General features: G+C 38.0%; 1 non-coding gene across 1 annotated transcript; it reads right to left on the bottom strand.

Annotated features, from left to right (window-relative positions):
* Nucleotides 1-10,223: 10,223 nt before the first annotated feature.
* On the bottom strand, nucleotides 10,224-10,295 carry TRNAR-CCU (transfer RNA arginine (anticodon CCU)). Its single transcript has one exon. It is a non-coding gene; the product is annotated as a tRNA-Arg (tRNA).
* Between the last annotated feature and the right edge of the window lie 357 nt (nucleotides 10,296-10,652).

The following is a 10,652-nucleotide window of genomic DNA, read 5'->3' as shown; positions in this document are numbered from 1 at the left end:
TGAGCAATATCGGTAAACATCCTCTCATCCTTTCCACCCTTCTTATAGCAGCTACTAAAAAAAACCTTTTTTGTAATTTAACCATTGCATGCCCAATAGCAAGAAGGCAAAATGGCATTAAGTCTACAGGACATGCAAAAGTGCCTTTATAGTTCCAGGTGAAGAACTGCAGGGAAAATTTATCATTTTAGGTTTCCTGAGAGGGGAGGTGCATTACCACTTGCCATCTACCCAGTCATTTCTTTTCTTTTTAAAAATTCTTGTAGGGCTTCCCATGTGGTGCTAGTGGTAAAGAATCCACCTGCCAAAGCAGGAGATGCAAGAGACACAGGTTCAATCCCTTGGTCAGGAAGATCCCCTAAAGAAGGGAATGGCTTCAGTATTCTTGCCTGGAAAATTCCATGGACTGAGGAGACTGGTGAGCTATAGTCCTTGGGGTCACAAAGAGTGGGACACAACTGAGTGGCTAACACTTTCACTGTTTCAAACCTGAATACATACCTCCAATATATTCTCCAATGATCAAACTTAAAAATCCCATTTCTCAGGCCTAAATACATACATTTATAAAAGTAATACATTGGGCTTTACTTTACCAGATGACTGGCCTAATTTTCCATTGTCATTGTTTTCCCCTCATTGACAACACAAATGATAAAGCTGTGCCCCCCCCTTCCTTATTGGCCCTATCACAGTGTGAGTTTTATTGCTTGACCATTTCTAAAGACGTGAAAGATGGTTATCTTCAGACCACTTTTAAAGGAGAGTAATAATAATAATGAGACTAAAATCCAAATTCCGAGAAGACACATGTTGGATTTAGAAGCCCATGTGCTTGCGCATGATGTGAAAGGTGTACTGAGAAGGTATTAATCTTATTTTCTCCCTTCATTTTACATGTAAGCTGTCATTATTGGGATACGAATAAAATGAACATAATTGTGATAAATGGGAAGCGCATTTGGGAGTCAATACACTACTTGGAGAGAGTGTACTAATCAACACCAGGCGGTGGGCTAATGCACCCTGCAAACAAGCACATCGGAGAGATTCTAAATGTATAACTTAGGGAAGCTTGGCATTTAACTTGAGTTGCTTTTGGCTTTAAGGTGAAACGAAAGGTACAGTCACAATAGTTTGTGGATTACATACCAAATTATGTCAAGACCATGGAAAATGCAAAACCAATGCTATCTCCCTAATAAGGCTTAGCATATACATGAGTCCTTCAATGAATGTTAAAAAAAGTTCATAAAAATGGGTGGGAGAGTCCCACATCTATTTTTGTTTTTAATGAACAGTGGAAAGGAAGAGCAAGAGAAGCAATGAGTTCTTAGTTTGAAAGCTTTGCCTTATGTATTAACGCTGATGAACATAATTTTAAAAATGCAAGTGCCAGAGTCTCTAGGGTATTGGGGATCTGCCATCTTTTAAAACATACTTTTTAAACTTGATTCTTAATTATTCATAGGTAAATGAAACTCAGTGCTTTTGATGATCTCAATATCTCTTATGTAACTTCAGTTTTAACGGCAATACTGTTTTGGTTTTCCTATTCCAGTTTGCCAAGAATCTAGAAAAATAGGAAGTCTTTGGTTCTGTTATTCCTGCTAGAAACCATTTCTTATGCTTCTAAGAGAAGAGTAGAAACGATAGCAATTTAACTAAATAGATACATGGCTTGCTGGATTGGGTTTCTGTTGGTTAAGCATTGCTTTTGAAAGTAGCAATTCTACCCCCGATTTGAGGGTTGAATAGTAATTCTTATTAACATTAGAAACCTTGACTCTTCCTTCAGGTATTTCAGAAGTGCCTCTGCTGAACTCCCTTTAGGGGGCTGATGAATTAATTAGTTTTTACCAAGCATCTACTATGTGTCTGATTCATTGTTAGGTACCTGGAGAGCCACAAGTCAAACAATATGGTAAAACAGGAAACCCATAATCACCTGGAAAAGTCTAATTCCTGTTTGTAAGTTCAGAAAATAATCACCTGGAAAAGTCTAATTTCTGTTAGTCAGTTCAGAAAAGAGTTGAAATATTGAAAACAGGAGGAAAAAGTGATCATGGCCAGAAAGAGGAGATAGATACCCCAGCTGCCATATTACGATCTACCATCACATGCACCCTCTCTCATATCCCTGCTCAAAAACCAGGGATGACTTGGTAATATATGAGCAGCTATTTGGAGAATAACCAAAAGTGGGATAAACCCAGGGAATGTAGCTGGTGACTAAGAATGGTGTGATGGGATAAGGGCACAATTGAAAGGCTGCTTACATCTGTAACCATCATAAGCTTGTCGACAGACATCAAAGACATTACAGGATGGGCAGGGAGCCAGCAGTGGTTATGAGGTAGTTGCCAGCTTTATTTACCATCAGCTGAATCAACATTGCACTCTGTGACTCAAACATACTAACATAAGTATGTAATAATAGTTGTTGTTCTATATATCAGCTATTCCATAAATTTTAAGAAAGGACAATATATCAACATGGCTCTATGCAAAACCTTCTCTTAGCAAGCACTTACCCTCACAGTCTACTGTATTTCTGGCCATATGTAGGGACTGAACAAACAAAAATGACAAAGACATGGCCCCTGTCCTCAAACAAAACAAAGCAATGGAGTACTTTCTTCTGAAATGTGCTGATATTCTTATCACACCAGGATCATGGTTATGGTTGGTTAAACATATTGGATAAATGTAGTCATTTTGTTGGTTGAGTCCACACAAGTTGAGCCCTTTCAGTCAGAGGACGATCTTTAAATGAGGTGGGACCTGAAGGAAGGATTTGAATACATCAAAGGGAAAAAGAGCATTCTGCATGGGTGGAAATATGGAGGTGAGAAAGAATCTAATTTTTGGAAGACAGCATGGCATTTGCCTGACCTGACAAGGAGTCAATCACTGAAATCAAGTGGGAGAAAAGGAGTTTCTGCATTGCTTAAAGTGTAAATAAAGTCTTTGGAAAGAGATTTGGCCAGGAAGTTAGGAAATCTGGATTCAGCTTTGTAATCTTGAGCCAATCAGCCTTAATCTATTAAGTATTAATTCTCCTATTCATAGAATGAGGGTAAAAATACATATTTGTCTATCATGTAATGTACATCTTCATCACAGAAGGGTTTCTAGACTGAATAAGAACATAAAGCAAATTGCTTTAAGCTCTTGGAAGAAAGATGCTATTCAAATCTAAAGAATTATATTAAGATTTTATATTCACTCACTTTTATATGTGGTTTTGCTGAAAGAGAAAGATTAGTTTGAAGTTTATCCTGCTGTTTTGGTAAAATAGGTAAAAATGTCTTCTTGATTTTTTTCTGAGCACAAGATAAAACTTATTGTCCTCGGCTAAGTAGATTAGCAGCCATTTTCATTGAACATCCAGAGCTCAAAGTAGTATCTGTCTTATTCATATATAACCTAAAAAATAGCACATAAACTTATAAAATTTAATTTAAAGCTAAGTTAAATACATGAAATAATTTTTAGTTTCAAATTTGTTTTTCCTGTGTAGTACAGTCTTTCTTGATGTCAATTTTAGTAGTTTCAAAAAAGGTTAATACACATTTTTTCAAGTAGATATTTTAGTTTTTTGTGTTTTGTTTCTTTGCAAACTTGCTGTTTTACTTCTCTACTACTCAACCGTATTTGAATAATCACAAAACGTCTTCACTCTTCTATACAACTAAATTCTCAACTCTCAACTAAGATCATATTGCTTCTTAAAATCTAAGAAAGATAGGATTAAATCTTTATTTAATGTCCAATGGAAAGTCTAGTACTAGAAGGAATGTTATATATGAGACTTCTGCCTCTTTCAAAGTAGCTCAGCTTATGAGTCATTTTGCTATCCTGCTCAAGCTGCCCTTGTTCAAATCATATTTTCCTAGACATGGAACTCATCTTGTTTCACTTCAGTTCAGTTGCTCAATCATGTCTGGCTCTTTGCAACCCCAGGAACTGCAGCATGCCAGGCTTCCCTGTCCATCACAAACTCCCAGAGTTTACTCAAACTCATGTCCATCAACTTGGTGACGCCATCCAACCATCTCATCCTCTGTCATCCCCTTCTCCTCCACCTTCAATCTTTCCCAGCATCAGGGTCTTTTCAAATAAGTCCTTCGCATCAGATGGCCGAATTATTGGAGTTTCAGCTTCAGCATCAGTCCTTCCAATGGATATTCAGGACTGATTTCCTTTAGGATGGACTGGTTGGATCTCCTTGCAGTTCAAGGGACTCTCAAGAGTCTTTTCCAACACCACATTTCAAAAGCATCAATTCTTCGGTGCTCAGCTTTCTTTATAGTCCAACTCTCAGATCCATACATGGCTACTGGAAAGACCATAGCTTTGACTAGATGGACCTTTGTTAGCAAAGTAATGTCTCTGCTTTTAAATATGCTGTCAAGGTTGGTCATAGCTTTTCTTCCAAGGAGCAAGTGTCTTTTAATTTCATGGCTGTAGTCACCATCTGCAATGATTTTGGAGGCCCCCAAATAAAGTCTGTTTCCACTGTTTCTCCATCTATTTGCCATGAAGTGATGGGATTGGATGCTGTGACTTAGTTTTCTGAATGTTGAGTTTTAAGCCACCTTTTTCATTCTCCTCTTTCACTTTGATCAAGAGGCTCTTTAGTTCTTCTTCACTTTCTGCCATAAGGGTGGTGTCATCTGCATATCTGAGGTTATTGATATTTCTTCTGAAAATCTGGATTCCAGCTTGTGCTTCATCCAATCCAGCATTTCTCATGATGTACCCTGCATATAAGTTAGATAAGCAGGGTGATGATATACAGCCTTATGTACTACTTTCCTGATTTGGAACCAGTTTGTTGTTCCATGTCCAGTTCTAACTGTTGTTTCTTGACCTGCATACAGATTTCTCAAGAGGCAGAACAAGTGGCCTAATATTCCTAACTCTTTAAGAATTTTCCATGGTTTTTTGTGATCCACACAGTCAAAGGCTTTGGCGTAGTCAATAAAACAGAAGTAGATGTTTTACTGAAACTCTCTTGCTTTTTTGATGATCCAATGGATGTTGGCAATTTGATCTCTGGTTCCTCTGCCTTTTCTAAATCCAGCTTGAACATCTGGAATTTCACAGTTCACATTTTGCTGAAGCCTGGCTTGGAGAATTTTGAGCATTACTTTACTAGCATGTGAGATGAGTGCAATTGTGCAGTAATTTGAATATTCTTTGGCATTGCCTTTCTTTGGGATTGGAATGAAAACTGACCTTTTCCAGTCCTGTGGCCACTGTCTGCCGAGTTTTCCAAATTTGCTGGCATATTGAGTGCAGTACTTTCACAGCATCATTTTTAGGATTTGAAATAGCTCAACTGGAATTCCATCAGTTCCACTGGTTTTGTTCATAGTAATGCTTCCTAAGACCCACTTGACTTCACATTCCAGGATGTTGGTTCTAGGTGAGTGATCACACCATCACGGTTATCTGGGTCATGAAGATCTTTACTGTATATTGCTTCTGTGTATTCCTGCCACCTCTTCTTAATATCTCTGCTTCTGTTAGGTCCATACCATCTCAGTCCTTTACTGAGCCCATCTTTGCATGAAATGTTCCCTTGGTAACTCTCATTTTCTTGAAGAGAGCTCTAGTCTTTCCCATTCTATTGTTTTCCTCTATTTCTTTGCTTTGATAACTGAAGAAGGCTTTCTTATCTCTCCTTGCTATTCTTTGGAACTCTGCATTCAGATGGGTATATTTTTCCTTTTCTCCTTTGCTTTTAGCTTCTCTTCTTTTCACAGCTATTTGTAAGGCCTTCCCAGACAGCCATTTTGCTTTTTTTTGCATTTCTTCCTCTTGGGGATGGTCTTGAACCCTGCCTCCCATACAATGTCACGAACTTCTGTCCATAGTTGTTCAGGCACTCTATCAGATCTAATCCCTTGAATGTATTTCTCACTTCCACCGTATAATTGTAAGGGATTTGTTTAGGTCATACCTGAATGGGCTAGTAGTTTTCCCTAGTTTCTTCAATTTAAGTCTGAATTTGGCAATAAGCAGTTCATGATCTGAGCCACAGTCAGCTCCTGGTCTTGATTTTTCTGACTGGGTAGAGCTTCTCCATCTTTGGCTGTAAAGAATATAATCAATCTGATTTTGGTATTGACCATCTGGTGATGCCCATGTGTAGAATCTTCTCTTGTGTTGTTGAGAGAGGGTATTTGCTATGATCAGTGTGTTCTCTTGGCAAAACTCTATTAGCCTTTGCCCTGCTTCATTCTGTACTCCAAGGCCAAATTTGCCTGTTACTCCAGGGGCTTCTTGACTTCCTACTTTTGCATTCTAATCCCCTATAATGAGGAGAAGGCAATGGCGACCCACTCCAGTACTCTTGCCTGGAAAATCCCATGAACAGAGGAGCCTGGTAGGCTGCAGTCCACAGGGGTCGCTAAGAGTCACACACAACTGAACGGCTTCACTTTCACTTTTCACTATCATGCATTAGAGAAGGAAATGGCAACCCACTCCAGTGTTCTTGCCTGGAGAATCCCAGGGATGGGGGAGCCTGGTGGGTTGCCATCTATGGGGTCACACAGAGTCAGACACGACTGAAATGACTTAGTAGAAACAGAAGCCCCTATAATGAAAAGGATATCTTTTTTAGGTGTTAGTTCTAGAAGGTCTTGCAGGTCTTCATAGAGCTGTTCAGCTTCAGCTTCTTCAGTATTAATGGTTGAAGTATAGACTTGGATTACTGTGATATTGAATGGTTTGCCTGGAAACAAACAGAGATCATTCTTTCATTTTTGAGACTGCATCCAAATTCTGCATTTCAGACTCTTTTGTTGACTATACTGGCTACTCCATTTCTTCTAAGGGATTCTTGCCCACAGTAGTAGATATAATGGTCATCTGAGTTAAATTCACCTTTCCAGTCCATTTTAGTTCACTGATTCCTAAAATGTCAATGTTCACTCTTGCCATCTCCTGTTTGACCACTTCCAGTTTGCCTTGATTCATGGACCTAACATTCCAGGTTCCTCTGCAATATTGCTCTTACCACATTTTGCTTACCTGCTGTCATAGAGAAACTTATCACAAAAGACTTTTTGGTGTTAGCCAAGTTTAACAGTACTTGAGGAAATGGACAGGATCAGCAATGCGATACTGGAATGTGTTTGTGTGTGTGTCAGTTGCTTAGTCATGTCTCTTTGTGACTCCATGGACCATAGCCCACCAGGCTCCTCTGCCCATGAAGTTCTCTAGGCAAAAATACTAGAGTGGGTTACCATTTCCTTCTTCACGGGATCTTCCCAAACTAGGGACTGAACCCTGATCTCCTGAATCTGCAGGCAGGTTCTTTACCATCTGAGTCACCAAGGAAAAATCACATACTATCTATCCCACTTCTTAAAACACAATTTACTTGTGTTTTCTGAAAATCAGGTTTTAGCCTTCTTCCATGTTTTGGGGGCATCTTTTTCTCTTAAAAGCCCAACATAAGACAAAATAAAAACAAAATCTTCTCATTTTTATAATGTAGAACTAAATCCCTAGTCTGGTTAGATACTATAAATAACATGCTTGGGGCTGGTGCACGGGGATGACCCAGAGAGATGTTATGGGGAGGGAGGTGGGAGGGGGGGTTCATGTTTGGGAACGCAAGTACACCCGTGGTGGATTCATGTCAATGTATGGCAAAACCAATACAGTATTGTAAAGTAAAACAAAGTAAAAATAAAAATTAAAAAAAAAAGAAACATTCAAAGAAATATCAAAAAAATCTGATGTTTTAAATAGTCACAAAACCATTTTTTACTAGGTGGTTTAATTTTTCCCGACAGGGAAGCAAACAAAAAAATTCCAGTAATAGAATAATAATCAAGAAGAAAAAAAAGAATATCATCTAAAATATTAATAATAGAACAATGGTGGCTTCCCCAGCAGTTCAATAGTAAAGAATTTGTCTACAATGCAGGAGACACAGGAGATGTGGATTTGATTTCTGGGTTGGGAAGATACCCTGGAGAAGGAAATGGCAACCCACATCAGTATTTTTCCCTGGAAAACCCCATAGACAGAAGAGCCTGGTGGGCTACAGACCACAGGGTTGCAAAGAGTCAGACATGACTGAATGACTAAGCATGTATGGCTATAATAAACTCTACTCACCCAACAACTATCTATTTTGAGGATCCATTGTACATTAGGTATCTTATTTTGCTCTGAAAACAAGTTGATTAAGATAATGCTCTAGTCTCCATGAACTCCCATTCATTCATTCAGGTGAAATAACAATCATGTAATGGCAGCAAGTTTAAACTCATGGAAGCACATTTCAAAAATGATATCCAATCAGACTCCCTGACTTCAGACTATACCACAAGCTACAATAATCAAAACAGTATGGTAATGGCACAAAAATAGGCACATAGATAGACAGAACAGAATAGACAGCCCAGAAATAAACATATGCAACTATATGGTCAATTAAATTATGAAAAAAGAGGCAAAAATATAAAATGCGGAAAAGAGAGTGTCTTAAATCAGTGGTGCTGGGAAAACTGGACATCTACATGTGAAAATACAAAATTAGAACATTTTCTCACACTATATTCAAAACAAGCTAAAAATTGATTAAAGACCTAAATCTAAAACCAAGAATTATAAAAACAGAAGCAGAACACTCTCTGACTTAAATATTAGCAGTATTTTTTTTTCTGAATCTGTCTCCTCAGGCAAACAAAACAAAAACAAAAATAATCAAATGGGCCCTCAGTTCAGTTCAGTTCAGCCACTCAGTCATGTCTGATTCTCTGTGACCCCATGGATTGCAGCACACTAGGCTTCCCTGTCCATCACCAATTTCTCTGTCCATCATCAAATACGCCCTAATTAAACTTAAAAACTTTTGCACAGCCAAAGAGACATTGACAAAATGAAAAGACAACCTACTGAATGGGAGAAAAAATTTGCAAATGGTATGTCCAAAAAGGGGTTAATATCTAAAATATATAAATAGCTCATAGAGCTCAATTTAAAAACATTGATTAAAAAATGGACAGAAGGCCTGAATAGAAATATTTTCAAAGAAGACGTATAAACTGCCACAAGACACATGAAAAGATGCTCAACGTTGCTAATCATCAGAGAAATTAAAATCAAAATGAGATATCAATTTACACCTGTCGGAATAACATTGGTCTATTATTGGAACCTTGGAAGGAAAGCTATGACAAACCTAGATAATGTGTCAAAAAGCAGAGACATAACTCTGCCAACAAAGGTTCATCTAGTCAAAGCTATGGTTTTGCCAGTGGTCATGTACGGAGGTGAGAGTTGGACCATAAAGAAGGCTGAGTGGCAAAGAACTGATGCTTTCAAATGTGGTGCTGGAAAAGACTCGGAGTCCCTTTAAGGAGATCAAACCAGTCAGTCCTAAAGGATGTCAACCCTGAATATTTATTGGAAGGACTGATGTTGAAACCAAAGCTTCTGTAGTTTGGACACCTAATGTGAAGAGCTAACTCATTGAAAAATATCATGGGGAAGATTGAGGGCAGGAGGAGAAGGGGATAACAGAGGATAAGATGGTTGGATGGCATCACTGACTCAATGGACACAAGTTTGAAAAAACTCTGGGAGACAGTGAAGGACAAGGAAGCCAGGTGTGCTGCAGTCCATGGGGTGGCAAAGAGTTGGATGTGACTTAGTGACTGAACAACAACAAATTATTAAACTAAGTAATAGAATATAAAATGCAATGAATGTAGCAAGAACCATATATTTTGAGGAAAATATCTAGTCCCAAATACTTACATTAGAAAAGATGAAAACCTAAAAATAATTGTGTAAAGCATTAGAAATTAAATAAAGTAGCATCAAAATTAATGCAAAGAAAGTAGAAGCAAAAAAATAATGAAATAAAGACATCTCCTTCTCCTTCTCATTCCATTCTTTCTCTTTCACTTGCTCCACAGCAATCATAAAGGATTGTGATGAGCCTCAAACATGCCATATGTTGCTCTCACACCAGAAGCATGCTGATAACTCCACATACAATGATTTCTTTCTGAGAAAAACACAGTCACTTTCCTGCTCTTACTCAGATCTTTCTCAAATGTGACCTTCTCTGTGAGGCCTTTCTTGATCACCTTTTACAAAACTACACCCTTATTCTCATTCTTCCTTTTTAAAAACTTTTGTTTATTTGGCTGCACCAAGTCTTAATTGTGGCATGTAATATCTAATTCCCTGACCAGGGATTGAACCTGGGCTTCTGCATTAGGAGTGCAGAATCCTTGCTACTGGACCACCAAGGAAGTCCCTATTCTCATTCTCATTGTTCTTAACTCCTCTACCCTGATATATTTTTTCCATTGAGTATATCACATTTAACATAGAATATACTTTATGTGGTTGTGTCATTTACATTAGAAGGACATGTCTGATCAGGTGAGGGATTTTCAAACTATTTTTTTCCCACTACCAAGAAGAATGCTTAGCCAATAGTTGGAACTCAATCAACATTTGTTAACTGAATGAAATCAATGAATGTAAAGACAAGCTATAGTAATAGAAACACAAAGGGAAAACAAAACAAAACAAAACAAAACTGGCTTCTTTGAAAAATGTAAAGCAAATTATTGGCAAATTAATTTTCTTAAGAGGAGAAATTT

This window comes from Ovis aries, chromosome 3 (assembly GCF_016772045.2).
Source record: "Ovis aries strain OAR_USU_Benz2616 breed Rambouillet chromosome 3, ARS-UI_Ramb_v3.0, whole genome shotgun sequence".
Lineage (NCBI taxonomy): Eukaryota > Metazoa > Chordata > Mammalia > Artiodactyla > Bovidae > Ovis > Ovis aries.
This window is presented reverse-complemented; position numbering and strand designations above follow the sequence as displayed.